The sequence below is a fragment of the Lissotriton helveticus genome, chromosome 3_1 (genome assembly GCF_964261635.1).
Source record: "Lissotriton helveticus chromosome 3_1, aLisHel1.1, whole genome shotgun sequence".
Taxonomy (NCBI): domain Eukaryota; kingdom Metazoa; phylum Chordata; class Amphibia; order Caudata; family Salamandridae; genus Lissotriton; species Lissotriton helveticus.
In genome coordinates, this window is record NC_136061.1 from 934,141,257 (window position 1) to 934,157,343 (window position 16,087).

Here is a 16,087-nt window from a genome sequence, read left to right on the forward strand (position 1 = left end):
GCGGATGGGCAGGACCATGTCTAGACAGATAATACTGCGCAGAGGAACGCGGCAGGGATGCCCACTTTCGCCTCTACTTTTCGCAATTGCCTTGGAACCACTAGCAGTCCGCCTACGGGCAGTCATGGACGATTAGGTGATAAAATTGGGTAACACCAGTCATGTAATATCGTTATGCGCAGATGATACGTTATTGCAGCTGCGACAGCCGGGAGCATCTATCCCACTGCTCTTGCATGAACTAGAGCGATTTGGAGACATTTCAGGACTGCGCATTAACCCTGCTAAGTCGAGGGTGATACCCTTGGGTAGGCTGACATGCTGACTGCTGTTCCCATGGAAGAGCGACCAAATGTCGGCTTCCCTTGGGCCACTGAAGGGGAAAAATATCTGTGAATCCACCTGGCCTACACAGGGAATGCTTTGTATGGAGCCAATATGAGATGGGTCCTTGACGGATTGCAGGGCTCTGTGAGTTTCTGGGCGGAGCTACCATTGTCACTTATGGGGCGGATAGCAATCGTCAAAATGATTATTCTCCCACGGTGTCTATACCACTTCCAGCACTCTTATTATATACTGCAGAGATCGTGTGTCATCACCCTGGACACCCTCATTGGTACGCTCTTGTGGGGGGAAAAAGTGACTGAGAGTTTGTCTAGCGACCCTGCAGAGGACATGAGAGGGAGATGGCTTAGAGGTCCCAGACCTAAACATGTATTATATGGCGTCCCAACTGCAATACGTGGTTTGATGGTTTGATGACGACGATAACTGGGAGAAAAATTTGTTGGCTGGAACTTATGGTGGGGAATCCCTGGTGGTATTACTGATGATGAGCTCCTTGATCCCCGAAGGGTACCCCTACATAATATGACATGTGGCAACTGTATGGGAGCAGGCATTATGAAGGTGGTCCGACATGCTCCATATGTAATGGATGCGCCTTTGTGGACAGTACGTCCATTTGCAGCAACAGCGGACTCTGTAGATAAGCCGCTGGAGAGAGGGGGACTGTCTACGGATGGGAGACCTGTATGCGAATGGCTGCTTCCTGACCCATGAGGAGGCACAAATTACCTTTGACCTAGGACCGGGACAGTTCTTACAATATGCAAAAATTTCAAGGGTTGCACAAAAATTATGGCACACCTTTCCGGAGGAACCACCCGGTACCAATGTCCTTAAAACTATGCTGAAAATGGCCCAGGGGGATCGATTGGTATCCTTTTTTTGTATATAGCCTTAAGAGACGATATCCCGCAGGAATCGTTGCGTTTCCAGTAGAAATTGGATAAGGCACTGGAAGAGCCCCTCACAGAGGCGGAATGGCGGAAGATCCATGGGGGGGGCTTCGTAGAGTTAGCACAAATGCGCACTTTAAACTGCTACATTATAATGTTTTACATCAAGTATATTTAGCTCTGCACACACTACATGCAATATATCCTACCAGGGAGTTCAGTTGCCCTAGATGCCGCACTCAGGGAGCGGAATTTATTCACATGATCTGAACATGCCCTACATTACAGCTGTACTGGAAAGAAGTACTGGGAAGACTGGGAAGGGCCATGGGGTAGACTATTGCACGGGGTATTGCACGGGGTATTTCAACTGTGTTACTGGGGTTATCGCCAACAGCTAAGAATAAAAAAATTAACACACGATTTGTAAACTTGGGTTTGGTTATTGCCTGGATGAAACACAGATCCCTGAAGAACTCAGACTGGGTGTGAGACATAAACGAATTGGCAACCGCAGAGCTGGTTCGGATGACCTTTACAAGGAAAGATGAAAAGGCATAAGATGATAGACAGGCCTGGGCGTCTATGATATCTGGTTTGCAGGGAGATCAGAATCCTCCCATAACATGCTCTCAAGATGGCGGCGACGTGCAGTGAGACGTTGTCAGTGAGAACCCAGACGGACACGCCAGACACCTGACTGATTGATAGTCACCTTACACTGAACCAAAGGTAGTAACATGCACGACTGACATGGTATGAAACGGAAGGAAGATAAAAGGAGGTGTAGGGTGATAGTTGGATATTGTTTAATCCCTGTTGATGTTTTTAACGATAAGGTGTATGGGTGTAGACACAACCGATGGAAGCGAACAGCTACATTGAGTATCAAGGGAATCTTACCTGGAATACAACAGGGAAGTATGCATTCTTGATAAATACGAACTGTGCCTTATTATACAAAATGTGCTTGGTATGCAAACTGTGTTGTGTTTATGACTGAAAATACTTACATTGTTTTTACTTGTTTGGGTGAATTCTGTAGGCGAGGCACGAAGTGCTCTCTGGTTTGGACTATGAGGAGGAAGACTATACCTCAGAGTAATGAAGATTACAAGTAAGTAGCAGGGTCGTTTTTCCTTGCATCACGTCTGCACTGACTGGTAAACCTTATTGTGAACGAACTGTGGCAATTCGCCCTTTTCAACTAGTCCTCGCAAATACACACAAAAAATGGTTACTATTTACCAATGCATTAACTGGGAAGGTATTTGTCATGTAATGCACTTCTTTATTTCAAATGGGAAAGTTCCAGGCGTTCCCAGATAGGTTTGGGGCCAGATTTAGCAACATTTTACATCATGATTGCACCCCTTTTGTAACATATCCATGGCGCAAAATGCTAGCAGATATTTACAAAACATTTGCCCTGCCTTGCATGGCTTTGTAAAATCAATTTAACACAATCCAGCAGATTACGCTCTCCCAAAGGATGGCTTAACATGGAGAGAAATCTTTTTTCTCCTCACTAATTCCTCTTTCTATGTGCACTGCAATCTGCAGCACACAGAGAAAGATGAAAATGACTAAAATAGATTGTTTTTGTACAGGAAGGCATCCATTCCTGCACAAAAACAATTCTCTTTAATAATGCAGGCACCCTTGCACCATGGTGCAAGGGGAACTGCATTGGCGCTAGGCTGCCTGAAGTGCGCAGGCACAAGGAAAGGACAGGAATGTGCTGTATGATGTTAAATGTGGGGCATTCCTGCACTTTACCTTTCAGGCGGTGGAGCACAGCATGTGGCTTGCTCCATTGGTCTGAGTGAAAGTATGTTAATTATGCCCCCCAGGGGTTCATTCATGAGCTTTTGATGCAGTGCAGAGCAGCAAGTCACTTGCTGTGCTGCACTGCGTGACAGGGAAAAGCCAGGAGTATGCTGTTTTTAAGTCAATACATGCATTCCTGTTCTTTCCCTTGCTTTGGCGCCCGTATGCAGCCTAGCGAAAAAAGCAGGCACCCTTGAACCATGGCGCAATGGTGCCTTAGTTGCATGCAGGATTGTTTTCTGCATCCTGGCTAACACCTTTTTAGGTCTTTCCTAAGACAGTGCAGGCGCCTTAGCTTGCAAGATCTGCAGCACACAGAGAAAGATGCAAATGACTAAAAATAGATTGTTTTTGTGCAGGAAGGCATCCCTTCCTGCACAAAAACAATTCTCTTTAATAATGCAGGCACCCTTGCACCATGGTGCAAGGGGAACTGCATTGGCGCTAGGCTGCCTGAAGTGCGCAGGCACAAGGAAAGGACAGGATGTTAAATGTGGGGCATTCCTGCACTTTACCTTTCAGGCAGTGGAGCACAGCATGTGGCTGGCTCCATTGGTCTGGGTGAAAGTATGTTAATTATGACCCCCAGGGGTTCATTCGTGAGCTTTTGATGCAGTGCAGAGCAGCAAGTCACTTGCTGTGCTGCACTGCGTGACAGGGAAAAGCCAGCAGTATGCTGTTTTTAAGTCAATACATGCATTCCTGTTCTTTCCCTTGCTTTGGCGCCCGTATGTCAGCCTAGCGTCAAAGCAGGCACCCTTGAACCATGGCGCAAGGGTGCCTGTGTTGCATGCAGGATTGTTTTCTGCATCCTGGCTAACACCTTTTTAGGTCTTTCCTAAGACAGTGCAGGCGCCTTAGCTTGCAAGATCTCCTTCCTGTTTCTATTGGTTGTTGCATGCTATTTCCTGTTGTTCCTGCACAGTGCTTGTGGTATCAGTGTCATATGGTCCAAATACCTTCCTGTACAAAACCAATCCTGGGAGGCGGTGAACAGACAGAATATCGATGAAGAACTATTGAGTGTCGTGGTTGTCGAGCTAACAATAACGAGGGTGTAAAATATTGAGGTAAGTGTTATTGTTGTTAAAAATATCGATTTGTAAGTTAGAAATATTGATTTAGAAAATATTGTTGTAAATATTATCGACTATTTGTTTTTTAGTTTGTTTAAAATATTTTGAAAACATTTTAGTAGTGGTTATTTCATATGTATAAATATATTTTTTTAATTGTAAAATGTATGTTTTTTCATCTATTTTTAGTAGCGGGATGTTGGGTTTATAGGGGATAAGAGTGGGAAGTAATTAAAAATTCATTTGTTGAAAGTAATATATATTTTTTGATTTACAGTTTATTTAATTAGGAGCGGGATGTTGCGTTTATAGGTGGGGAGTAATTTAAAAATATTTGTTTAAAGTAGTATTTTTTTTGTAAAATTTAAAGACTGGGATGTTTGGATTTTAGTGGATAAGGGTGGGGAGTAATTTAAAAACTATTTGTATAAATGAAAACACAAGTAATATATTAATGATTTTTTTTAAATTGCTAAATTATAAATACTTTTATTTTGTGGTGTAGATATTTTTATGTAAACAATTAGAAGTTTTAATAAAATATATTTTTTATTTTTTTGAAATGATTTAAAAACATTTTTTTAATTAAAATTATACATTTATTTGTGTGTATATAATAATATTTCTTGTTCTATTTGGTTTACCAATGCAAACAATGTTTATTAAAAAAAATTACAACTTTTTGTATGTATTTCATTTTTAAAAAAAATCTTTTTTTGCAATCTTGGGAAATTTAGAATAAAAATTAAAATTTTGAAAAAGTGTAACAATTTTTTAATTTTTCTAAAGATTGTAATTTAGAATATATAGATTTTTAGGAAAATGTGGGATATTTTAAATGTTCATAAAAATATATTGTAAAGTTTTTAGTGTTCAATTTCAAAAAATGTATAAATATTTGTCTAATTTTGAAAATGTAATAAAAAATATGTTTGGTCTTTTCTCAGAATGTTGTTAATTGTTATTTGTAATATTTTTTTTAGTTTAGATGGTTTGGAGTTGGAAACAGTAAATTTAATTGGTGTATTATCCAGCACTTTCCCTGAGTGTAGTTGGTTTGGAGTTGTAATAGTACATTTAGGGGTCGATTCTGATTCAGGAAACAAATTCGAACGATGAATCGTATTCGTAGCCCTTTCCGTACGAATCATACAAATCCGTCCGAATCACCTAGTACGATCCGTAGGGAAAGAATACGTGCAAATGTGTGCGAACCGTACGAAAATCAAGGGAAAATCCGTACGATACAGGAACCTCACCGTGAACCGTACGAATTGTAAACATGCTGTACCACCCGACAAGTACGATCCGGACCAGGGAACGAGAACACACTTCGTACGGAAAACGGTGTTTGAGCAAATCGTATGGAGAACCACACATTCACATACGTACCGTACCCCTGCAATCATGGGGGTACGCATCGTACCTCTATGCCCTGTACCTCTAAGCACCGTACCCTGGTGCACCGTACACCTACGCACCGTACACCCATGCACCATACACCCATGCACCGTACCCCGATGCACTGTACCCCTACGCACCATACCCCTATGCACCGTACCTCTATGCACCGTACCCCTGCAATCATGGGGTGCACTCGCTTACCCAGGGGGGTCCGTGACGCACACGTAGGAAAAGAGTTGTATGGGGTGTTGTCATAACGAATCGTACTTGCTGGTTCGTGAAAAGCTACTTCAATCCGTACGGACGTCGTGTACTGCGTGTTCCGAATGCGATTTGTACATATTTTTAAGTCGCATGGACTTTCTTATGATTCGTACTGAGATCTGCTATGGGTTTGGATGGTACTTCATCGTACGTACGGAGATGTTGAAGGTGTACAATTCGTACGGGAAAAATGCTCCGCACGGCGATTCGTAGGGGATTTTACCGAATCGGATTCGACCCCTTAATTGGTTTATTCTCCAGCACTTTCCCTAAGTTTAGTTTGTTTGGATTTGGAATAGTAATTGGTTATGGTTAATTATCTAGCCCTTTCCCTGAGTTTAGTTTGTTTGGAGTTGGAATAGTAAATTTAATTGGTTTATTATCCAGCGCATTCCCTGAGTTTAGTTTGTTTGGAGTTGGAAAAGAAACTGTTTTGGGTTATTATCCAGCACTTTGCCTGAGTTTATTTAGTTGGTTTGGAGTTGGAATAGTATTTCTTTTGCTTTATTATTCAGTACTTTCCCCGAGTTTACCTGGTTTTGAGTTGGAATAGTAAATGTAATTGGTTTATTATCCAACACTTTCCCTGAGTTTAGTTTGTTTGGAGTTAGAATAGTAAATTAAATTGGTTTATCATTCAGCACATTCCCTGAGTTTAGTTTGTTTGGAGTTGGAATAGTAATTTGTTATGGGGTACTAACCAGCACTTTGGAATAGTATTTTTTTATGGTTTATTATCAATCACTTTCCCTGAGTTCAGTTGGTTTGGAGTTGGAATAGTAATTTGTTATGGGGTACTAACCAGCACTTTCCCTGAGTTTAGTTGGTTTGGATTTTGAAAAAGTATTTTTTTATGGTTTATTATCCAGCACTTTCCCTGATTTTAGTTAGTTTGGAGTTGGAATAGTAATTTTTCATATTTTATTATTCTGCACTTTCCCTGAGTTTAGTTTGTTTGGAGTTAGAATATTAAATTAAATTGGTTTATCATTCAGCACTTTCCCTGAGTTTAGTTTGTTTGGGGTTGGAATAGTATTTTTGTACGGTTTATTATCAATCACTTTACTTGAGTTCAGTTGGTTTGGAGTTGGAATAGTAAATTTTTATGGGGTACTATCCAGCACTTTCCCTGAGTTTAGTTGGTTTGGATATTGGAAATGTTATTTTTTATGGTTTATTATCCAGCACTTTCCCAGGGTTTAGTTGGTTTGGAATTGGAATAGTATTTTTTATGATTTATTATCCAGCACTTTCCCTGAGTTTAGTTGGTTTGGAGTTGGAATAGTATTTTTTTTTAATTTTATTATTCAGCAGCATTTTCTCTGACTTTATACATAAATGATATATAAAAAAGAAACGTATGTGAGTTTTTTTAGTAACATTATTAGTCACAATAAAGGGGCCGATTCCGACCGAGCCTAATCCGGGTTTTTTTCCGACCGATCCGGACTCCTGCAGTCTGACCGAGCGAGTACGATTCGGCCGTGTGCTGTTGGACTCGGTTCGGTCGGACTCCCATAGAAGTCAATGGGAGCCGGTCATATGACGCGTACATGGGCTCCCATTGACTGAATGGGTACGTTGCGGACAAGTACACCCCCTACAGTGGGTATGCGTCGGTGCCATCTGCAACGTACATGCCTGTGTTGGGGAGACCCATGGGTCTCCCCCTGTGTCCGAGTCATAAGGCTGCGGGTAACAGGGGTCCGACACGGACCCCCGAAGTCCAACTCCGGGAGCTATTCCGAGCCGGATGCTACAACTCTATCCGGCTGCTCGAATCAAGCATCGTACTAGCTCGGTCGTGAAACATCTCCATTACGTGCCACTGTTTGCTTGTGACCGAGTCGCACAGAGCGCTTTGGACCCGGAAACGATTCGGATGGAGATTTCGCGCTTGTTCGCATTGTACTTCGACGTCCGTACCCGTGTATGACTCAGACGGAAATTCAGCCTCCGAATCGCATTCGCTAATGCTGAACCCGATTTGGTGCCCTTCCGACCGAGATTGGAATCGGCCCCCAAGTGCTTTTATTTTAGTTGTTCACAATTAAATTATTTACATTCAGTTTTATTTTTCAATTTTTGCAAATAATAAAAAAAGTTAAACAAATTTTGATGTTAATTAAATTACATTATAAAACATAACATATTTTGGGGGAGATTCCGATTTGGTAAAATCCTGTCCAAATCGCCGTACGGAGCATTTTTCCCATACGAATCGTATCCCGAACCGTCCACATACGTACGATGTGCACCCTAAGCAGTTCTCCGTACGAATCGTACCAAGGACCGTACGACTCAAGAATCTGTACGGATCGCATTCTGAACATGCAGTATGCGATGTCCGTACGGATCGAAGCATCATTTTCCGACCCAGCAAGTACGAATCGTCTGGACAGCACTCCGTACAACTCTTGATACGGGAGCCGAAAACGTCCAGAAAAGCAGATTTCTATTCGAAATGTTTGCGAAACGCCCCCCGGGTACGGTGCGTACACCCCATGATTGCAGGGGTACGGTGCATCGGGGTACGGTGCGTACACCCCTGGAATTCAGGGGTACGGTGCGTAGGTCCCGTGCGTACACCCCATGAATGTGGGTGTACGCTGCGTAGGGGTACGGTTCGTACCCCCCATGGCCATAGCTGTATGGTGCGTACACCCCGTGTGTACACCCCTTGAGTTTAGGGGTACGTGCGTATGTGAATGTGTGGCTCTCCGTACGAATTTCTTCTACGCGACGTTTTCCGTACGAATCGCGTACTCAATCCCCGGTCCGGATCGTACTTGTTGGGTCGTACAGCATGTTTACAATTCGTACGGTTCACTGTGAGGGTCTATGTCGTACGGATTTCACCTCGTGTTTTGTACGGTTCGCAATGATTCTGACATATTTTTTACCTACCGATCGTACCACGCGATTTGGACGGAATTGTACGATTCGTACGGAAACAGCTACGCATACGAATCGTCGTACGGATTCGTTTCCCGAATCGGAATCGACCCCTTTAACATATATTTTTAATGTACATTTACAACATTACAAATATATTGTTTAATACATTTATATTTTTTTTAACAATTTAGAAAAATGTTAAATTTTTATGCAAATGTAGTTATGCAATAGTAAAAAAGTATACTTTTGGTAGTTTCATTATAGACTTTTAAGTATTGTTATTTTTCACTTATTTAAAAAAAAAAATTGTACATTTATTTTTACATATTTTTTTAATACATTTTAGATCAATGTATTCTTGTAATAAAATTATATAAAATGTATTTTACAATGTCATAGTGTATACTTTTTGGGGTTATTTAGGCCATCCTGTCGTAGAATGGGACCGCCCGCCTTTGGTGCGGGGGTCCCGTTGGTGACATTAGGATGCGTCCGTCACACTGGCGGGCGCATCCTGCATTTTTGACATTGAGCGGGTGGTGCTATCAGCACCGCCCACCACAATGCCAAGAAGGCATGTCGTGCAGTACCATGCACAAAGTGGCAGGCACCGTGCGGTACCTGCAAACACAACAATGATGGACAGAATGTGGATCAATGTCACACATTCACCCCAGTCCAAAGATCTGGGCCCAAATCCATCGTTTTTCCACTCCACACCACCCTGGGTTAGACAATGGCGATATGAAAATCAGCACTGACCCTGTGCCCCATGGGAACAGTCCAGTCCGAACTACAAAAGCCATGTCCTTCCCAGAACGGAAACAAGCATCCGAGGACCGGCCCGGTTTCGAGGTAACACCTCTCATCAGCCCGGCTAGCTTGATTCCAGTGGTGTGGAGTGCCTGGGACTCACGTCTGAGCATCCCCAGTACACTTAGAGCGGTACCTGCAAACACAACAGTGATGGACAGAATGTGGATCAATGTCACACATTCACCCCAGTCCAAAGATCTGGGCCCAAATCCATCGTTTTTCCACTCCACACCACCCTGGGTTAGACAATGGCGATATGCAAATCAGCACTGACCCTGTGCCCCATAGGAACAGTCCAGTCCGAACTACAAAAGCCATGTCCTTCCCAGAACGGAAACAAGCATCCGAGGACCGGCCCGGTTTCGAGGTAACACCTCTCATCAGCCCGGCTAGCTTGATTCCAGTGGTGTGGAGTGCCTGGGACTCACGTCTGAGCATCCCCAGTACACTTAGAGCGGTACCTGCAAACACAACAATGATGGACAGAATGTGGATCAATGTCACACATTCACCCCGGTCCAAAGATCTGGGCCCAAATCCATTGTTTTTCCACTCCACACCACCCTGGGTTAGACAATGGCGATATGCAAATCAGCACTGACCCTGTGCCCCATGGGAACAGTCCAGTCCGAACTACAAAAGCCATGTCCTTCCCAGAACGGAAACAAGCATCCGAGGACCGGCCCGGTTTCGAGGTAACACCTCTCATCAGCCCGGCTAGCTTGATTCCAGTGGTGTGGAGTGCCTGGGACTCACGTCTGAGCATCCCCAGTACACTTAGAGCGGTACCTGCAAACACAACAGTGATGGACAGAATGTGGATCAATGTCACACATTCACCCCAGTCCAAAGATCTGGGCCCAAATCCATCGTTTTTCCACTCCACACCACCCTGGGTTAGACAATGGCGATATGCAAATCAGCACTGACCCTGTGCCCCATAGGAACAGTCCAGTCCGAACTACAAAAGCCATGTCCTTCCCAGAACGGAAACAAGCATCCGAGGACCGGCCCGGTTTCGAGGTAACACCTCATCAGCCCGGCTAGCTTGATTCCAGTGGTGTGGAGTGCCTGGGACTCACGTCTGAGCATCCCCAGTACACTTAGAGCGGTACCTGCAAACACAACAATGATGGACAGAATGTGGATCAATGTCACACATTCACCCCAGTCCAAAGATCTGGGCCCAAATCCATCGTTTTTCCACTCCACACCACCCTGGGTTAGACAATGGCGATATGAAAATCAGCACTGACCCTGTGCCCCATGGGAACAGTCCAGTCCGAACTACAAAAGCCATGTCCTTCCCAGAACGGAAACAAGCATCCGAGGACCGGCCCGGTTTCGAGGTAACACCTCTCATCAGCCCGGCTAGCTTGATTCCAGTGGTGTGGAGTGCCTGGGACTCACGTCTGAGCATCCCCAGTACACTTAGAGCGGTACCTGCAAACACAACAGTGATGGACAGAATGTGGATCAATGTCACACATTCACCCCAGTCCAAAGATCTGGGCCCAAATCCATCGTTTTTCCACTCCACACCACCCTGGGTTAGACAATGGCGATATGCAAATCAGCACTGACCCTGTGCCCCATAGGAACAGTCCAGTCCGAACTACAAAAGCCATGTCCTTCCCAGAACGGAAACAAGCATCCGAGGACCGGCCCGGTTTCGAGGTAACACCTCTCATCAGCCCGGCTAGCTTGATTCCAGTGGTGTGGAGTGCCTGGGACTCACGTCTGAGCATCCCCAGTACACTTAGAGCGGTACCTGCAAACACAACAATGATGGACAGAATGTGGATCAATGTCACACATTCACCCCGGTCCAAAGATCTGGGCCCAAATCCATTGTTTTTCCACTCCACACCACCCTGGGTTAGACAATGGCGATATGCAAATCAGCACTGACCCTGTGCCCCATGGGAACAGTCCAGTCCGAACTACAAAAGCCATGTCCTTCCCAGAACGGAAACAAGCATCCGAGGACCGGCCCGGTTTCGAGGTAACACCTCCTCAGCCCGGCTAGCTTGATTCCAGTGGTGTGGAGTGCCTGGGACTCACGTCTGAGCATCCCCAGTACACTTAGAGCGGTACCTGCAAACACAACAGTGATGGACAGAATGTGGATCAATGTCACACATTCACCCCAGTCCAAAGATCTGGGCCCAAATCCATCGTTTTTCCACTCCACACCACCCTGGGTTAGACAATGGCGATATGCAAATCAGCACTGACCCTGTGCCCCATAGGAACAGTCCAGTCCGAACTACAAAAGCCATGTCCTTCCCAGAACGGAAACAAGCATCCGAGGACCGGCCCGGTTTCGAGGTAACACCTCTCATCAGCCCGGCTAGCTTGATTCCAGTGGTGTGGAGTGCCTGGGACTCACGTCTGAGCATCCCCAGTACACTTAGAGCGGTACCTGCAAACACAACAATGATGGACAGAATGTGGATCAATGTCACACATTCACCCCAGTCCAAAGATCTGGGCCCAAATCCATCGTTTTTCCACTCCACACCACCCTGGGTTAGACAATGGCGATATGCAAATCAGCACTGACCCTGTGCCCCATGGGAACAGTCCAGTCCGAACTACAAAAGCCATGTCCTTCCCAGAACGGAAACAAGCATCCGAGTACCGGCCCGGTTTCGAGGTAACACCTCTCATCAGCCCGGCTAGCTTGATTCCAGTGGTGTGGAGTGCCTGGGACTCACGTCTGAGCATCCCCAGTACACTTAGAGCGGTACCTGCAAACACAACAATGATGGACAGAATGTGGATCAATGTCACACATTCACCCCAGTCCAAAGATCTGGGCCCAAATCCATCGTTTTTCCACTCCACACCACCCTGGGTTAGACAATGGCGATATGCAAATCAGCACTGACCCTGTGCCCCATGGGAACAGTCCAGTCCGAACTACAAAAGCCATGTCCTTCCCAGAACGGAAACAAGCATCCGAGGACCGGCCCGGTTTCGAGGTAACACCTCTCATCAGCCCGGCTAGCTTGTTTCCAGTGGTGTGGAGTGCCTGGGACTCACGTCTGAGCATCCCCAGTACACTTAGAGCGGATGCTTGTTTCCGTTCTGGGAAGGACATGGCTTTTGTAGTTCGGACTGGACTGTTCCCATGGGGCACAGGGTCAGCGCTGATTTGCATATCGCCATTGTCTAACCCAGGGTGGTGTGGAGTGGAAAAACGATGGATTTGGGCCCAGATCTTTGGACTGGGGTGAATGTGTGACATTGATCCACATTCTGTCCATCATTGTTGTGTTTGCAGTTACCGCTCTAAGTGTACTGGGGATGCTCAGACGTGAGTCCCAGGCACTCCACACCACTGGAATCAAGCTAGCCGGGCTGAAGAGAGGTGTTACCTCGAAACCGGGCCGGTCCTCGGATGCTTGTTTCCGTTCTGGGAAGGACATGGCTTTTGTAGTTCGGACTGGACTGTTCCCATGGGGCACAGGGTCAGCGCTGATTTGCATATCGCCATTGTCTAACCCAGGGTGGTGTGGAGTGGAAAAACGATGGATTGGGCCCAGATCTTTGGACTGGGGTGAATGTGTGACATTGATCCACATTCTGTCCATCATTGTTGTGTTTGCAGTTACCGCTCTAAGTGTACTGGGGATGCTCAGACGTGAGTCCCAGGCACTCCACACCACTGGAATCAAGCTAGCCGGGCTGAAGAGAGGTGTTACCTCGAAACCGGGCCGATCCTCGGATGCTTGTTTCCGTTCTGGGAAGGACATGGCTTTTGTAGTTCGGACTGGACTGTTCCCATGGGGCACAGGGTCAGCGCTGATTTGCATATCGCCATTGTCTAACCCAGGGTGGTGTGGAGTGGAAAAACGATGGATTTGGGCCCAGATCTTTGGACTGGGGTGAATGTGTGACATTGATCCACATTCTGTCCATCATTGTTGTGTTTGCAGTTACCGCACTAAGTGTACTGGGGATGCTCAGACGTGAGTCCCAGGCACTCCACACCACTGGAATCAAGCTAGCCGGGCTGAAGAGAGGTGTTACCTCGAAACCGGGCCGGTCCTCGGATGCTTGTTTCCGTTCTGGGAAGGACATGGCTTTTGTAGTTCGGACTGGACTGTTCCCATGGGGCACAGGGTCAGCGCTGATTTGCATATCGCCATTGTCTAACCCAGGGTGGTGTGGAGTGGAAAAACGATGGATTTGGGCCCAGATCTTTGGACTGGGGTGAATGTGTGACATTGATCCACATTCTGTCCATCATTGTTGTGTTTGCAGTTACCGCTCTAAGTGTACTGGGGATGCTCAGACGTGAGTCCCAGGCACTCCACACCACTGGAATCAAGCTAGCCGGGCTGAAGAGAGGTGTTACCTCGAAACCGGGCCGGTCCTCGGATGCTTGTTTCCGTTCTGGGAAGGACATGGCTTTTGTAGTTCGGACTGGACTGTTCCCATGGGGCACAGGGTCAGCGCTGATTTGCATATCGCCGTTGTCTAACCCAGGGTGGTGTGGAGTGGAAAAACGATGGATTTGGGCCCAGATCTTTGGACTGGGGTGAATGTGTGACATTGATCCACATTCTGTCCATCATTGTTGTGTTTGCAGTTACCGCTCTAAGTGTACTGGGGATGCTCAGACGTGAGTCCCAGGCACTCCACACCACTGGAATCAAGCTAGCCGGGCTGAAGAGAGGTGTTACCTCGAAACCGGGCCGGTCCTCGGATGCTTGTTTCCGTTCTGGGAAGGACATGGCTTTTGTAGTTCGGACTGGACTGTTCCCATGGGGCACAGGGTCAGCGCTGATTTGCATATCGCCATTGTCTAACCCAGGGTGGTGTGGAGTGGAAAAACGATGGATTTGGGCTCAGATCTTTGGACTGGGGTGAATGTGTGACATTGATCCACATTCTGTCCATCATTGTTGTGTTTGCAGTTACCGCTCTAAGTGTACTGGGGATGCTCAGACGTGAGTCCCAGGCACTCCACACCACTGGAATCAAGCTAGCCGGGCTGAAGAGAGGTGTTACCTCGAAACCGGGCCGGTCCTCGGATGCTTGTTTCCGTTCTGGGAAGGACATGGCTTTTGTAGTTCGGACTGGACTGTTCCCATGGGGCACAGGGTCAGCGCTGATTTGCATATCGCCATTGTCTAACCCAGGGTGGTGTGGAGTGGAAAAACGATGGATTTGGGCCCAGATCTTTGGACTGGGGTGAATGTGTGACATTGATCCACATTCTGTCCATCATTGTTGTGTTTGCAGTTACCGCTCTAAGTGTACTGGGGATGCTCAGACGTGAGTCCCAGGCACTCCACACCACTGGAATCAAGCTAGCCGGGCTGAAGAGAGGTGTTACCTCGAAACCGGGCCGGTCCTCGGATGCTTGTTTCCGTTCTGGGAAGGACATGGCTTTTGTAGTTCGGACTGGACTGTTCCCATGGGGCACAGGGTCAGCGCTGATTTGCATATCGCCATTGTCTAACCCAGGGTGGTGTGGAGTGGAAAAACGATGGGTTTGGGCCCAGATCTTTGGACTGGGGTGAATGTGTGACATTGATCCACATTCTGTCCATCATTGTTGTGTTTGCAGTTACCGCTCTAAGTGTACTGGGGATGCTCAGACGTGAGTCCCAGGCACTCCACACCACTGGAATCAAGCTAGCCGGGCTGAAGAGAGGTGTTTCCTCGAAACCGGGCCGGTCCTCGGATGCTTGTTTCCGTTCTGGGAAGGACATGGCTTTTGTAGTTCGGACTGGACTGTTCCCATGGGGCACAGGGTCAGCGCTGATTTGCATATCGCCATTGTCTAACCCAGGGTGGTGTGGAGTGGAAAAACGATGGATTTGGGCCCAGATCTTTGGACTGGGGTGAATGTGTGACATTGATCCACATTCTGTCCATCATTGTTGTGTTTGCAGTTACCGCTCTAAGTGTACTGGGGATGCTCAGACGTGAGTCCCAGGCACTCCACACCACTGGAATCAAGCTAGCCGGGCTGAAGAGAGGTGTTACCTCGAAACCGGGCCGGTCCTCGGATGCTTGTTTCCGTTCTGGGAAGGACATGGCTTTTGTAGTTCGGACTGGACTGTTCCCATGGGGCACAGGGTCAGCGCTGATTTGCATATCGCCATTGTCTAACCCAGGGTGGTGTGGAGTGGAAAAACGATGGATTTGGGCCCAGATCTTTGGACTGGGGTGAATGTGTGACATTGATCCACATTCTGTCCATCATTGTTGTGTTTGCAGTTACCGCTCTAAGTGTACTGGGGATGCTCAGACGTGAGTCCCAGGCACTCCACACCACTGGAATCAAGCTAGCCGGGCTGAAGAGAGGTGTTACCTCGAAACCGGGCCGGTCCTCGGATGCTTGTTTCCGTTCTGGGAAGGACATGGCTTTTGTAGTTCGGACTGGACTGTTCCCATGGGGCACAGGGCAGCGCTGATTTGCATATCGCCATTGTCTAACCCAGGGTGGTGTGGAGTGGAAAAACGATGGATTTGGGCCCAGATCTTTGGACTGGGGTGAATGTGTGACATTGATCCACATTCTGTCCATCATTG

At 46.6% G+C, this 16,087-nt stretch overlaps 1 long non-coding RNA gene across 2 annotated transcripts in view; it reads left to right on the forward strand.

The window, feature by feature from the left end:
- The window catches only part of LOC144824799 (uncharacterized), a 642,332-nt gene that overhangs the window by 310,662 nt on the left and 315,583 nt on the right, over positions 1-16,087 (forward strand). Inside the window, exon 4 of one of the 2 annotated variants that reach the window (XR_013609122.1) lies at positions 2,290-2,361. The exons of the other annotated variant lie outside the window; for it this stretch is intronic. This is a non-coding gene — a long non-coding RNA (uncharacterized LOC144824799). The remainder of the gene's footprint in view (positions 1-2,289; positions 2,362-16,087) is intronic. 2 annotated transcript variants of the gene reach the window in all.